This window comes from Stegostoma tigrinum, chromosome 4 (assembly GCF_030684315.1).
Source record: "Stegostoma tigrinum isolate sSteTig4 chromosome 4, sSteTig4.hap1, whole genome shotgun sequence".
NCBI classification, from domain to species: domain Eukaryota; kingdom Metazoa; phylum Chordata; class Chondrichthyes; order Orectolobiformes; family Stegostomatidae; genus Stegostoma; species Stegostoma tigrinum.
In genome coordinates, this window is record NC_081357.1 from 4,743,479 (window position 1) to 4,758,069 (window position 14,591).

At 64.0% G+C, this 14,591-nt stretch overlaps 1 protein-coding gene across 4 annotated transcripts in view; it reads left to right on the forward strand.

Moving 5' to 3' along the window:
* The first annotated feature begins 294 nt into the window (after nt 1-294).
* The window catches only part of tjap1 (tight junction associated protein 1 (peripheral)), a 127,634-nt gene continuing 113,337 nt past the window's right edge, over nt 295-14,591 (forward strand). For all 4 annotated transcript variants that reach the window (XM_059645116.1, XM_059645118.1, XM_059645117.1 and 1 more), the window contains exon 1: nt 295-366. The gene's annotated coding sequence lies outside the window, so the exon portion shown is untranslated. The remainder of the gene's footprint in view (nt 367-14,591) is intronic.

The following is a 14,591-nucleotide window of genomic DNA, read 5'->3' on the forward strand; positions in this document are numbered from 1 at the left end:
TAGGAGCAGGAAAGCTGACGTTTCGGGACGAGACCTTTCACACCGTTTTACTACAGGATCGTGACAGGAGCGTTACTGGTGAGTTACCGGTGTACCATATGGAGCGTTACTGGTGAGTTACCGAGCACTACGGGAGAGATACAGGAGCACTACTGGTGAGTAACCGGTATAACACTGGAGCGCTACTGGTTTTCTGGAGAGTGACTGGTGTCGTCCCGGAGTTGAATGAAAGACGGTCTCTCCCCTGACGTCATGGATCGCGGGATCCCGTGACGTCATTAAACTCAGACGTCACGATGTTCCCAGCCTGCCCCGGGGCGGAATGGCGGCGGAAAGTCGGAGAAAAGAAAAATCGGAAAGAAAAAGGTAAGTGAGAGTCGGTGTGAGAGTGAGAGTGAGTGAGAGCCTGTTAGAGATAGAGAGAGAGTGTGAGAGAGCGCGGGTTAGAGAGAGAGGGAGAGAGCGGGTTAGAGAGAGAGGGAGAGAGTGTGAGAGAGAGCGGGTTAGAGAGAGAGGGAGAGAGTGCGAGAGAGAGCGGGTTAGAGAGAGAGAGTGTGAGAGAGAGCGGGTTAGAGAGAGAGGGAGAGAGTGCGAGAGAGAGCGGGTTAGAGAGAGAGGGAGTGTGAGAGAGAGCGGGTTGGAGAGAGTGCGAGAGAGAGCGGGTTAGAGAGAGAGGGAGAGAGTGCGAGAGAGAGCGGGTTAGAGAGAGAGTGTGTGAGAGAGCGGGTTAGAGAGAGAGGGAGAGAGAGCGAGAGAGAGCGGGTTAGAGAGAGAGTGTGTGAGAGAGCGGGTTAGAGAGAGAGGGAGAGAGTGCGAGAGAGAGCGGGTTAGAGAGAGAGGGAGAGAGTGTGAGAGAGAGTGCGAGAGAGCGGGTTAGAGAGAGAGGGAGAGAGAGCGAGAGAGAGCGGGTTAGAGAGAGAGGGAGAGAGTGCGAGAGAGAGCGGGTTAGAGAGAGAGTGTGTGAGAGAGCGGGTTAGAGAGAGAGGGAGAGAGTGCGAGAGAGAGCGGGTTAGAGAGAGAGGGAGAGAGTGTGAGAGAGAGCGGGTTAGAGAGAGAGGGAGAGAGTGCGAGAGAGAGCGGGTTAGAGAGAGAGGGAGAGAGTGCGAGAGAGAGCGGGTTAGAGAGAGAGGGAGAGAGTGCGAGAGAGAGCGGGTTAGAGAGAGAGTGTGTGAGAGAGCGGGTTAGAGAGAGAGGGAGAGAGTGCGAGAGAGAGCGGGTTAGAGAGAGAGGGAGAGAGCGGGTTAGAGAGAGAGGGAGAGAGTGTGAGAGAGAGCGGGTTAGAGAGAGAGGGAGAGAGTGCGAGAGAGCGGGTTAGAGAGAGAGAGTGTGAGAGAGAGCGGGTTAGAGAGAGAGGGAGAGAGTGCGAGAGAGAGCGGGCGAGAGAGAGCGGGTTAGAGAGAGAGAGTGTGAGAGAGAGCGGGTTAGAGAGAGAGGGAGAGAGTGCGAGAGAGAGCGGGCGAGAGAGAGCGGGTTAGAGAGAGAGGGAGAGAGTGCGAGAGAGAGCGGGTTGGAGAGAGTGCGAGAGAGAGCGGGTTAGAGAGAGAGGGAGAGAGTGCGAGAGAGAGCGGGTTAGAGGGAGAGAGTGTGAGAGAGAGCGAGAGAGAGCGGGTTAGAGAGAGAGGGAGAGAGAGCGAGAGAGAGCGGGTTAGAGAGAGAGGGAGAGAGTGCGAGAGAGAGCGGGTTAGAGAGAGAGGGAGAGAGTGCGAGAGAGAGCGGGTTAGAGAGAGAGGGAGAGAGTGCGAGAGAGAGCGGGTTAGAGAGAGAGGGAGAGAGTGCGAGAGAGAGCGGGTTAGAGAGAGAGGGAGAGAGTGCGAGAGAGAGCGGGTTAGAGAGAGAGGGAGAGAGTGCGAGAGAGAGCGGGTTAGAGAGAGAGGGAGAGAGTGCGAGAGAGAGCGGGTTAGAGAGAGAGGGAGAGAGAGCGGGTTAGAGAGAGAGGGAGAGAGTGCGAGAGAGAGCGGGTTAGAGAGAGGGAGAGAGTGCGAGAGAGAGCGGGTTAGAGAGAGAGGGAGAGAGTGCGAGAGAGAGCGGGTTAGAGAGAGAGGGAGAGAGTGCGAGAGAGAGCGGGTTAGAGAGAGAGGGAGAGAGTGCGAGAGAGAGCGGGTTAGAGAGAGAGGGAGAGAGTGCGAGAGAGAGCGGGTTAGAGAGAGAGGGAGAGAGTGCGAGAGAGAGCGGGTTAGAGAGAGAGGGAGAGAGAGCGAGAGAGAGCGGGTTACAGAGAGAGCGAGAGAGAGCGGGTTAGAGAGAGAGGGAGAGAGAGCGGGTTAGAGAGAGAGGGAGAGAGAGCGGGTTAGAGAGAGAGGGAGAGAGAGCGGGTTAGAGAGAGAGGGAGAGAGAGCGGGTTAGAGAGAGAGGGAGAGAGAGCGGGTTAGAGAGAGAGGGAGAGAGTGCGAGAGAGAGCGGGTTAGAGGTAGAGGGAGAGAGTGCGACAGAGAGCGGGTTGGAGAGAGTGCGAGAGAGTGCGAGAGAGAGCGAGAGAGAGCGGGTTAGAGAGAGAGGGAGAGAGTGCGAGAGAGAGCGGGTTAGAGAGAGAGGGAGAGAGAGCGAGAGAGAGCGCGTTAGAGGGAGAGAGTGTGAGAGAGAGCGAGAGAGAGCGGGTTAGAGAGAGAGGGAGAGAGTGCGAGAGAGAGCGGGTTAGAGAGAGAGGGAGAGAGTGCGAGAGAGAGCGGGTTAGAGAGAGAGGGAGAGAGTGCGAGAGAGAGCGGGTTAGAGAGAGAGGGAGAGAGTGCGAGAGAGAGCGGGTTAGAGAGAGAGGGAGAGAGTGCGAGAGAGAGCGGGTTAGAGAGAGAGGGAGAGAGTGCGAGAGAGAGCGGGTTAGAGAGAGAGGGAGAGAGTGCGAGAGAGAGCGGGTTAGAGAGAGAGGGAGAGAGTGCGAGAGAGCGGGTTAGAGAGAGAGGGAGAGAGTGCGAGAGAGAGCGGGTTAGAGAGAGAGGGAGAGAGTGCGAGAGAGAGCGGGTTAGAGAGAGAGGGAGAGAGTGCGAGAGAGAGCGGGTTAGAGAGAGAGGGAGAGAGTGCGAGAGAGAGCGGGTTAGAGAGAGTGTGAGAGAGTGCGAGAGAGAGCGGGTTAGAGAGAGAGGGAGAGAGTGCGAGAGAGAGCGGGTTAGAGAGAGAGGGAGAGAGTGCGAGAGAGAGCGGGTTAGAGAGAGAGGGAGAGAGTGCGAGAGAGAGCGGGTTAGAGAGAGAGGGAGAGAGTGCGAGAGAGAGCGGGTTAGAGAGAGAGGGAGAGAGTGCGAGAGAGAGCGGGTTAGAGAGAGAGGGAGAGAGTGCGAGAGAGAGCGGGTTAGAGAGAGAGGGAGAGAGTGCGAGAGAGAGCGGGTTAGAGGAGAGAGTGTGAGAGAGAGCGAGAGAGAGCGGGTTAGAGGGAGAGAGTGTGAGAGAGAGCGAGAGAGAGCGGGTTAGAGAGAGAGGGAGAGAGTGCGAGAGAGAGCGGGTTAGAGAGAGAGGGAGAGAGTGCGAGAGAGAGCGGGTTAGAGAGAGAGGGAGAGAGTGCGAGAGAGAGCGGGTTAGAGGGAGAGAGTGTGAGAGAGAGCGAGAGAGAGCGGGTTAGAGAGAGAGGGAGAGAGTGCGAGAGAGAGCGGGTCGGAGAGAGTGCGAGAGAGAGCGGGTCGGAGAGAGTGCGAGAGAGAGCGGGTCGGAGAGAGTGCGAGAGAGAGCGGGTCGGAGAGAGTGCGAGAGAGAGCGGGTCGGAGAGAGTGCGAGAGAGAGCGGGTCGGAGAGAGTGCGAGAGAGAGCGGGTCGGAGAGAGTGCGAGAGAGAGCGGGTCGGAGAGAGTGCGAGAGAGAGCGGGTCGGAGAGAGTGCGAGAGAGAGCGGGTCGGAGAGAGTGCGAGAGAGAGCGGGTCGGAGAGAGTGCGAGAGAGAGCGGGTCGGAGAGAGTGCGAGAGAGAGCGGGTCGGAGAGAGTGCGAGAGAGAGCGGGTCGGAGAGAGTGCGAGAGAGAGCGGGTCGGAGAGAGTGCGAGAGAGAGCGGGTCGGAGAGAGTGCGAGAGAGAGCGGGTCGGAGAGAGTGCGAGAGAGAGCGGGTCGGAGAGAGTGCGAGAGAGAGCGGGTCGGAGAGAGTGCGAGAGAGAGCGGGTCGGAGAGAGTGCGAGAGAGAGCGGGTCGGAGAGAGTGCGAGAGAGAGCGGGTCGGAGAGAGTGCGAGAGAGAGCGGGTCGGAGAGAGTGCGAGAGAGAGCGGGTCGGAGAGAGTGCGAGAGAGAGCGGGTCGGAGAGAGTGCGAGAGAGAGCGGGTCGGAGAGAGTGCGAGAGAGAGCGGGTCGGAGAGAGTGCGAGAGAGAGCGGGTCGGAGAGAGTGCGAGAGAGAGCGGGTCGGAGAGAGTGCGAGAGAGAGCGGGTCGGAGAGAGTGCGAGAGAGAGCGGGTCGGAGAGAGTGCGAGAGAGAGCGGGTCGGAGAGAGTGCGAGAGAGAGCGGGTCGGAGAGAGTGCGAGAGAGAGCGGGTCGGAGAGAGTGCGAGAGAGAGCGGGTCGGAGAGAGTGCGAGAGAGAGCGGGTCGGAGAGAGTGCGAGAGAGAGCGGGTCGGAGAGAGTGCGAGAGAGAGCGGGTCGGAGAGAGTGCGAGAGAGAGCGGGTCGGAGAGAGTGCGAGAGAGAGCGGGTCGGAGAGAGTGCGAGAGAGAGCGGGTCGGAGAGAGTGCGAGAGAGAGCGGGTCGGAGAGAGTGCGAGAGAGAGCGGGTCGGAGAGAGTGCGAGAGAGAGCGGGTCGGAGAGAGTGCGAGAGAGAGCGGGTCGGAGAGAGTGCGAGAGAGAGCGGGTCGGAGAGAGTGCGAGAGAGAGCGGGTCGGAGAGAGTGCGAGAGAGAGCGGGTCGGAGAGAGTGCGAGAGAGAGCGGGTCGGAGAGAGTGCGAGAGAGAGCGGGTCGGAGAGAGTGCGAGAGAGAGCGGGTCGGAGAGAGTGCGAGAGAGAGCGGGTCGGAGAGAGTGCGAGAGAGAGCGGGTCGGAGAGAGTGCGAGAGAGAGCGGGTCGGAGAGAGTGCGAGAGAGAGCGGGTCGGAGAGAGTGCGAGAGAGAGCGGGTCGGAGAGAGTGCGAGAGAGAGCGGGTCGGAGAGAGTGCGAGAGAGAGCGGGTCGGAGAGAGTGCGAGAGAGAGCGGGTCGGAGAGAGTGCGAGAGAGAGCGGGTCGGAGAGAGTGCGAGAGAGAGCGGGTCGGAGAGAGTGCGAGAGAGAGCGGGTCGGAGAGAGTGCGAGAGAGAGCGGGTCGGAGAGAGTGCGAGAGAGAGCGGGTCGGAGAGAGTGCGAGAGAGAGCGGGTCGGAGAGAGTGCGAGAGAGAGCGGGTCGGAGAGAGTGCGAGAGAGAGCGGGTCGGAGAGAGTGCGAGAGAGAGCGGGTCGGAGAGAGTGCGAGAGAGAGCGGGTCGGAGAGAGTGCGAGAGAGAGCGGGTCGGAGAGAGTGCGAGAGAGAGCGGGTCGGAGAGAGTGCGAGAGAGAGCGGGTCGGAGAGAGTGCGAGAGAGAGCGGGTCGGAGAGAGTGCGAGAGAGAGCGGGTCGGAGAGAGTGCGAGAGAGAGCGGGTCGGAGAGAGTGCGAGAGAGAGCGGGTCGGAGAGAGTGCGAGAGAGAGCGGGTCGGAGAGAGTGCGAGAGAGAGCGGGTCGGAGAGAGTGCGAGAGAGAGCGGGTCGGAGAGAGTGCGAGAGAGAGCGGGTCGGAGAGAGTGCGAGAGAGAGCGGGTCGGAGAGAGTGCGAGAGAGAGCGGGTCGGAGAGAGTGCGAGAGAGAGCGGGTCGGAGAGAGTGCGAGAGAGAGCGGGTCGGAGAGAGTGCGAGAGAGAGCGGGTCGGAGAGAGTGCGAGAGAGAGCGGGTCGGAGAGAGTGCGAGAGAGAGCGGGTCGGAGAGAGTGCGAGAGAGAGCGGGTCGGAGAGAGTGCGAGAGAGAGCGGGTCGGAGAGAGTGCGAGAGAGAGCGGGTCGGAGAGAGTGCGAGAGAGAGCGGGTCGGAGAGAGTGCGAGAGAGAGCGGGTCGGAGAGAGTGCGAGAGAGAGCGGGTCGGAGAGAGTGCGAGAGAGAGCGGGTCGGAGAGAGTGCGAGAGAGAGCGGGTCGGAGAGAGTGCGAGAGAGAGCGGGTCGGAGAGAGTGCGAGAGAGAGCGGGTCGGAGAGAGTGCGAGAGAGAGCGGGTCGGAGAGAGTGCGAGAGAGAGCGGGTCGGAGAGAGTGCGAGAGAGAGCGGGTCGGAGAGAGTGCGAGAGAGAGCGGGTCGGAGAGAGTGCGAGAGAGAGCGGGTCGGAGAGAGTGCGAGAGAGAGCGGGTCGGAGAGAGTGCGAGAGAGAGCGGGTCGGAGAGAGTGCGAGAGAGAGCGGGTCGGAGAGAGTGCGAGAGAGAGCGGGTCGGAGAGAGTGCGAGAGAGAGCGGGTCGGAGAGAGTGCGAGAGAGAGCGGGTCGGAGAGAGTGCGAGAGAGAGCGGGTCGGAGAGAGTGCGAGAGAGAGCGGGTCGGAGAGAGTGCGAGAGAGAGCGGGTCGGAGAGAGTGCGAGAGAGAGCGGGTCGGAGAGAGTGCGAGAGAGAGCGGGTCGGAGAGAGTGCGAGAGAGAGCGGGTCGGAGAGAGTGCGAGAGAGAGCGGGTCGGAGAGAGTGCGAGAGAGAGCGGGTCGGAGAGAGTGCGAGAGAGAGCGGGTCGGAGAGAGTGCGAGAGAGAGCGGGTCGGAGAGAGTGCGAGAGAGAGCGGGTCGGAGAGAGTGCGAGAGAGAGCGGGTCGGAGAGAGTGCGAGAGAGAGCGGGTCGGAGAGAGTGCGAGAGAGAGCGGGTCGGAGAGAGTGCGAGAGAGAGCGGGTCGGAGAGAGTGCGAGAGAGAGCGGGTCGGAGAGAGTGCGAGAGAGAGCGGGTCGGAGAGAGTGCGAGAGAGAGCGGGTCGGAGAGAGTGCGAGAGAGAGCGGGTCGGAGAGAGTGCGAGAGAGAGCGGGTCGGAGAGAGTGCGAGAGAGAGCGGGTCGGAGAGAGTGCGAGAGAGAGCGGGTCGGAGAGAGTGCGAGAGAGAGCGGGTCGGAGAGAGTGCGAGAGAGAGCGGGTCGGAGAGAGTGCGAGAGAGAGCGGGTCGGAGAGAGTGCGAGAGAGAGCGGGTCGGAGAGAGTGCGAGAGAGAGCGGGTCGGAGAGAGTGCGAGAGAGAGCGGGTCGGAGAGAGTGCGAGAGAGAGCGGGTCGGAGAGAGTGCGAGAGAGAGCGGGTCGGAGAGAGTGCGAGAGAGAGCGGGTCGGAGAGAGTGCGAGAGAGAGCGGGTCGGAGAGAGTGCGAGAGAGAGCGGGTCGGAGAGAGTGCGAGAGAGAGCGGGTCGGAGAGAGTGCGAGAGAGAGCGGGTCGGAGAGAGTGCGGGAGAGAGCGGGTCGGAGAGAGTGCGGGAGAGAGCGGGTCGGAGAGAGTGCGGGAGAGAGCGGGTCGGAGAGAGTGCGGGAGAGAGCGGGTCGGAGAGAGTGCGGGAGAGAGCGGGTCGGAGAGAGTGCGGGAGAGAGCGGGTCGGAGAGAGTGCGGGAGAGAGCGGGTCGGAGAGAGTGCGGGAGAGAGCGGGTCGGAGAGAGTGCGGGAGAGAGCGGGTCGGAGAGAGTGCGGGAGAGAGCGGGTCGGAGAGAGTGCGGGTCGGAGAGAGTGCGGGAGAGTGCGGGTCGGAGAGAGTGCGGGAGAGAGCGGGTCGGAGAGAGTGCGGGAGAGAGCGGGTCGGAGAGAGTGCGGGAGAGAGCGGGTCGGAGAGAGTGCGGGAGAGAGCGGGTCGGAGAGAGTGCGGGAGAGAGCGGGTCGGAGAGAGTGCGGGAGAGAGCGGGTCGGAGAGAGTGCGGGAGAGAGCGGGTCGGAGAGAGTGCGGGAGAGAGCGGGTCGGAGAGAGTGCGGGAGAGAGCGGGTCGGAGAGAGTGCGGGAGAGAGCGGGTCGGAGAGAGAGCGGGTCGGAGAGAGTGCGGGAGAGTGCGGGTCGGAGAGAGTGCGGGAGAGAGCGGGTCGGAGAGAGAGCGGGTCGGAGAGAGTGCGAGAGAGAGCGGGTTAGAGAGAGAGCGGGTTGGAGAGAGAGCGGGTTAGAGAGAGAGCGGGTTGGAGAGAGAGCTGGTTGGAGAGAGAGCGGGTTGGAGAGAGAGCGGGTTGGAGAGAGAGCGGGTTGGAGAGAGAGCGGGTTGGAGAGAGAGCGGGTTGGAGAGAGAGCGGGTTGGAGAGAGAGCGGGTTGGAGAGAGAGCGGGTTGGAGAGAGAGCGGGTTGGAGAGAGAGCGGGTTGGAGAGAGAGCGGGTTGGAGAGAGAGCGGGTTGGAGAGAGAGCGGGTTGGAGAGAGAGCGGGTTGGAGAGAGAGCGGGTTGGAGAGAGAGCGGGTTAGAGAGAGAGCGCGGGTTAGAGAGAGAGCGGGTTAGAGAGAGAGCGGGTTAGAGAGAGAGCGCGGGTTAGAGAGAGAGAGCGGGTCGGAGAGAGTGCGGGAGAGAGCGGGTCGGAGAGAGTGCGGGAGAGAGCGGGTCGGAGAGAGTGCGGGAGAGAGCGGGTCGGAGAGAGTGCGGGAGAGAGCGGGTCGGAGAGAGTGCGGGAGAGAGCGGGTCGGAGAGAGTGCGGGAGAGAGCGGGTCGGAGAGAGTGCGGGAGAGAGCGGGTCGGAGAGAGTGCGGGAGAGAGCGGGTCGGAGAGAGTGCGGGAGAGAGCGGGTCGGAGAGAGAGCGGGTCGGAGAGAGTGCGGGAGAGTGCGGGTCGGAGAGAGTGCGGGAGAGAGCGGGTCGGAGAGAGAGCGGGTCGGAGAGAGTGCGAGAGAGAGCGGGTTAGAGAGAGAGCGGGTTGGAGAGAGAGCGGGTTGGAGAGAGAGCGGGTTGGAGAGAGAGCTGGTTGGAGAGAGAGCGGGTTGGAGAGAGAGCGGGTTGGAGAGAGAGCGGGTTGGAGAGAGAGCGGGTTGGAGAGAGAGCGGGTTGGAGAGAGAGCGGGTTGGAGAGAGAGCGGGTTGGAGAGAGAGCGGGTTGGAGAGAGAGCGGGTTGGAGAGAGAGCGGGTTGGAGAGAGAGCGGGTTGGAGAGAGAGCGGGTTGGAGAGAGAGCGGGTTGGAGAGAGAGCGGGTTGGAGAGAGAGCGGGTTAGAGAGAGAGCGCGGGTTAGAGAGAGAGCGGGTTAGAGAGAGAGCGGGTTAGAGAGAGAGCGCGGGTTAGAGAGAGAGAGCGGGTCGGAGAGAGTGCGGGAGAGAGCGGGTCGGAGAGAGTGCGGGAGAGAGCGGGTCGGAGAGAGTGCGGGAGAGAGCGGGTCGGAGAGAGTGCGGGAGAGAGCGGGTCGGAGAGAGTGCGGGAGAGAGCGGGTCGGAGAGAGTGCGGGAGAGAGCGGGTCGGAGAGAGTGCGGGAGAGAGCGGGTCGGAGAGAGTGCGGGAGAGAGCGGGTCGGAGAGAGTGCGGGAGAGAGCGGGTCGGAGAGAGTGCGGGAGAGAGCGGGTCGGAGAGAGAGCGGGTCGGAGAGAGTGCGGGTCGGAGAGAGAGCGGGTCGGAGAGAGAGCGGGTCGGAGAGAGAGCGGGTCGGAGAGAGAGCGGGTCGGAGAGAGAGCGGGTCGGAGAGAGAGCGGGTTAGAGAGAGAGCGGGTTAGAGAGAGAGCGGGTTAGAGAGAGAGCGGGTTAGAGAGAGAGCGAGAGAGAGCGGGTTAGAGAGAGAGCTGGTTGGAGAGAGAGCGGGTTGGAGAGAGAGCGGGTTGGAGAGAGAGCGGGTTGGAGAGAGAGCGGGTTGGAGAGAGAGCGGGTTGGAGAGAGAGCGGGTTGGAGAGAGAGCGGGTTGGAGAGAGAGCGGGTTGGAGAGAGAGCGGGTTAGAGAGAGTGCGAGAGAGAGCGGGTTAGAGAGAGAGCGGGTTAGAGAGAGAGCGGGTTAGAGAGAGAGCGGGTTAGAGAGAGAGCGAGAGAGAGCGGGTTAGAGAGAGAGCGGGTTAGAGAGAGAGCGGGTTAGAGAGAGAGCGGGTTGGAGAGAGAGCGGGTTGGAGAGAGAGCTGGTTGGAGAGAGAGCGGGTTGGAGAGAGAGCGGGTTGGAGAGAGAGCGGGTTAGAGAGAGAGCTGGTTGGAGAGAGAGCTGGTTGGAGAGAGAGCGGGTTGGAGAGAGAGCGGGTTGGAGAGAGAGCGGGTTGGAGAGAGAGCGGGTTGGAGAGAGAGCGGGTTGGAGAGAGAGCGGGTTGGAGAGAGCGGGTTAGAGAGAGTGCGAGAGAGAGCGGGTTAGAGAGAGAGCGGGTTAGAGAGAGAGCGGGTTAGAGAGAGAGCGGGTTAGAGAGAGAGCGAGAGAGAGCGGGTTAGAGAGAGAGCGGGTTAGAGAGAGAGCGGGTTAGAGAGAGAGCGGGTTAGAGAGAGAGCGGGTTGGAGAGAGAGCTGGTTGGAGAGAGAGCGGGTTGGAGAGAGAGCGGGTTGGAGAGAGAGCGGGTTGGAGAGAGAGCGGGTTGGAGAGAGAGCGGGTTGGAGAGAGAGCGGGTTGGAGAGAGAGCGGGTTGGAGAGAGAGCGGGTTGGAGAGAGAGCGGGTTGGAGAGAGAGCGGGTTGGAGAGAGAGCGGGTTGGAGAGAGAGCGGGTTGGAGAGAGAGCGGGTTGGAGAGAGAGCGGGTTGGAGAGAGAGCGGGTTGGAGAGAGAGCGGGTTGGAGAGAGAGCGGGTTGGAGAGAGAGCGGGTTGGAGAGAGAGCGGGTTAGAGAGAGAGCGCGGGTTAGAGAGAGCGCGGGTTAGAGAGAGCGCGGGTTAGAGAGAGAGCGGGTTAGAGAGAGAGCGCGGGTCGGAGAGAGCGCGGGTCGGAGAGAGCGCGGGTCGGAGAGAGCGCGGGTCGGAGAGAGCGCGGGTCGGAGAGAGCGCGGGTCGGAGAGAGTGCGGGTCGGAGAGAGTGCGGGTCGGAGAGAGTGCGGGTCGGAGAGAGTGCGGGTCGGAGAGAGTGCGGGTCGGAGAGAGTGCGGGTCGGAGAGAGTGCGGGTCGGAGAGAGTGCGGGTCGGAGAGAGTGCGGGTCGGAGAGAGTGCGGGTCGAGAGAGTGCGGGTCGGAGAGAGTGCGGGTCGGAGAGAGTGCGGGTCGGAGAGAGTGCGGGTCGGAGAGAGTGCGGGTCGGAGAGAGTGCGGGTCGGAGAGAGTGCGGGTCGGAGAGAGTGCGGGTCGGAGAGAGTGCGGGTCGGAGAGAGTGCGGGTCGGAGAGAGTGCGGGTCGGAGAGAGTGCGGGTCGGAGAGAGAGTGCGGGTCGGAGAGAGTGCGGGTCGGAGAGAGTGCGGGTCGGAGAGAGTGCGGGTCGGAGAGAGTGCGGGTCGGAGAGAGTGCGGGTCGGAGAGAGTGCGGGTCGGAGAGAGTGCGGGTCGGAGAGAGTGCGGGTCGGAGAGAGTGCGGGTCGGAGAGAGTGCGGGTCGGAGAGAGTGCGGTCGGAGAGAGTGCGGGTCGGAGAGAGTGCGGGTCGGAGAGAGTGCGGGTCGGAGAGAGTGCGGGTCGGAGAGAGTGCGGGTCGGAGAGAGTGCGGGTCGGAGAGAGTGCGGGTCGGAGAGAGTGCGGGTCGGAGAGAGTGGGGGTCGGAGAGAGTGCGGGTCGGAGAGAGTGCGGGTCGGAGAGAGTGCGGGTCGGAGAGAGTGCGGGTCGGAGAGAGTGCGGGTCGGAGAGAGTGCGGGTCGGAGAGAGTGCGGGTCGGAGAGAGTGCGGGTCGGAGAGAGTGCGGGTCGGAGAGAGTGCGGGTCGGAGAGAGTGCGGGTCGGAGAGAGTGCGGGTCGGAGAGAGTGCGGGTCGGAGAGAGTGCGGGTCGGAGAGAGTGCGGGTCGGAGAGAGTGCGGGTCGGAGAGAGTGCGGGTCGGAGAGAGTGCGGGTCGGAGAGAGTGCGGGTCGGAGAGAGTGCGGGTCGGAGAGAGTGCGGGTCGGAGAGAGTGCGGGTCGGAGAGAGTGCGGGTCGGAGAGAGTGCGGGTCGGAGAGAGTGCGGGTCGGAGAGAGTGCGGGTCGGAGAGAGTGCGGGTCGGAGAGAGTGCGGGTCGGAGAGAGTGCGGGTCGGAGAGAGTGCGGGTCGGAGAGAGTGCGGGTCGGAGAGAGTGCGGGTCGGAGAGAGTGCGGGTCGGAGAGAGTGCGGGTCGGAGAGAGTGCGGGTCGGAGAGAGTGCGGGTCGGAGAGAGTGCGGGTCGGAGAGAGTGCGGGTCGGAGAGAGTGCGGGTCGGAGAGAGTGCGGGTCGGAGAGAGTGCGGGTCGGAGAGAGTGCGGGTCGGAGAGAGTGCGGGTCGGAGAGAGTGCGGGTCGGAGAGAGTGCGGGTCGGAGAGAGTGCGGGTCGGAGAGAGTGCGGGTCGGAGAGAGTGCGGGTCGGAGAGAGTGCGGGTCGGAGAGAGTGCGGAGAGAGAGAGGGCGGGTCGGAGAGAGTGCGGGGAGAGAGCGGGTCGGAGAGAGTGCGGGAGAGAGCGGGTCGGAGAGAGTGCGGGAGAGAGCGCGGGTCGGAGAGAGAGCGGGTCGGAGAGAGAGCGGGTCGGAGAGAGTGCGGTCGGAGAGAGAGCGGGTCGGAGAGAGAGCGGGTCGGAGAGAGTGCGGGTCGGAGAGAGAGCGGGTCGGAGAGAGTGCGGGTCGGAGAGAGTGCGGGTCGGAGAGAGTGCGGGTCGGAGAGAGTGCGGGTCGGAGAGAGTGCGGGTCGGAGAGAGTGCGGGTCGGAGAGAGTGCGGGTCGGAGAGAGTGCGGGTCGGAGAGAGTGCGGGTCGGAGAGAGTGCGGGTCGGAGAGAGTGCGGGTCGGAGAGAGTGCGGGTCGGAGAGAGTGCGGGTCGGAGAGAGTGCGGGTCGGAGAGAGTGCGGGTCGGAGAGAGTGCGGGTCGGAGAGAGTGCGGGTCGGAGAGAGTGCGGGTCGGAGAGAGTGGCGAGAGAGTGCGGGTCGGAGAGAGTGCGAGAGAGAGCGGGTCGGAGAGAGTGCGGGAGAGAGCGGGTCGGAGAGAGTGCGGGAGAGAGCGGGTCGGAGAGAGTGCGGGAGAGAGCGGGTCGGAGAGAGTGCGGGAGAGAGCGGGTCGGAGAGAGAGCGGGTCGGAGAGAGTGCGGGTCGGAGAGAGAGCGGGTCGGAGAGAGAGCGGGTCGGAGAGAGAGCGGGTCGGAGAGAGAGCGGGTCGAGAGAGAGCGGGTCGGAGAGAGAGCGCGTCGGAGAGAGTGCGGGTCGGAGAGAGAGCGGGTCGGAGAGAGAGCGGGTCGGAGAGAGAGCGGGTCGGAGAGAGAGCGGGTCGGAGAGAGTGCGGGTCGGAGAGAGTGCGGGTCGGAGAGAGTGCGGGTCGAGAGAGTGCGGGTCGGAGAGAGTGCGGGTCGGAGAGAGTGCGGGTCGGAGAGAGTGCGGGTCGGAGAGAGTGCGGGTCGGAGAGAGTGCGGGTCGGAGAGAGTGCGGGTCGGAGAGAGTGCGGGTCGGAGAGAGTGCGGGTCGGAGAGAGTGCGGGTCGGAGAGAGTGCGGGTCGGAGAGAGTGCGGGTCGGAGAGAGTGCGGGTCGGAGAGAGTGCGGGTCGGAGAGAGTGCGGGTCGGAGAGAGTGCGGGTCGGAGAGAGTGCGGGTCGGAGAGAGTGCGGGTCGGAGAGAGTGCGGGTCGAGAGAGTGCGGGTCGGAGAGAGTGCGGGTCGGAGAGAGTGCGGGTCGGAGAGAGTGCGGGAGAGAGAGCGGGTCGGAGAGAGTGCGGGAGAGAGCGGGTCGGAGAGAGTGCGGGAGAGAGCGGGTCGGAGAGAGTGCGGGAGGAGAGAGCGGGTCGGAGAGAGTGCGGGAGAGAGCGGGTCGGAGAGAGAGCGGGTCGGAGAGAGTGCGGGTCGGAGAGAGAGCGGGTCGGAGAGAGAGCGGGTCGGAGAGAGAGCGGGTCGGAGAGAGAGCGGGTCGGAGAGAGTGCGGGTCGGAGAGAGAGCGCGTCGGAGAGAGTGCGGGTCGGAGAGAGTGCGGGTCGGAGAGAGTGCGGGTCGGAGAGAGTGCGGGTCGGAGAGAGTGCGGGTCGGAGAGAGTGCGGGTCGGAGAGAGTGCGGGTCGGAGAGAGTGCGAGAGAGTGCGGGTCGGAGAGAGTGCGGGAGAGAGCGGTCGGAGAGAGTGCGGGAGAGAGCGGGTCGGAGAGAGTGCGGGAGAGAGCGGGTCGGAGAGAGTGCGGGAGAGCGGGTCGGAGAGAGAGCGGGTCGGAGAGAGTGCGAGAGAGAGCGGGTCGGAGAGAGTGCGGGTCGGAGAGAGTGCGGAGAGAGTGCGGGTCGGAGAGAGTGCGGGAGAGAGCGGGTCGGAGAGAGTGCGGGAGAGAGCGGGTCGGAGAGAGTGCGGGAGAGAGCGGGTCGGAGAGAGTGCGGGAGAGAGAGCGGGTCGGAGAGAGTGCGGGACGAGAGCGGGTCGGAGAGAGAGCGGGTCGGAGAGAGTGCGAGAGAGAGCGGGTCGGAGAGAGTGCGGGTCGGAGAGAGTGCGAGAGAGTGCGGGTCGGAGAGAGTGCGGGAGAGAGCGGGTCGGAGAGAGTGCGGAGAGAGCGGGTCGGAGAGAGTGCGGAGAGAGCGGGTCGGAGAGAGTGCGGGAGAGAGCGGGTCGGAGAGAGTGCGGGAGAGAGCGGGTCGGAGAGAGAGCGGGTCGGAGAGAGTGCGGGTCGGAGAGAGAGCGGGTCGGAGAGAGAGCGGGTCGGAGAGAGAGCGGGTCGGAGAGAGAGCGGGTCGGAGAGAGTGCGGGTCGGAGAGAGAGCGGGGTCGGAGAGAGTGCGGGTCGGAGAGAGAGCGCGTCGGAGAGAGTGCGGGTCGGAGAGAGTGCGGGT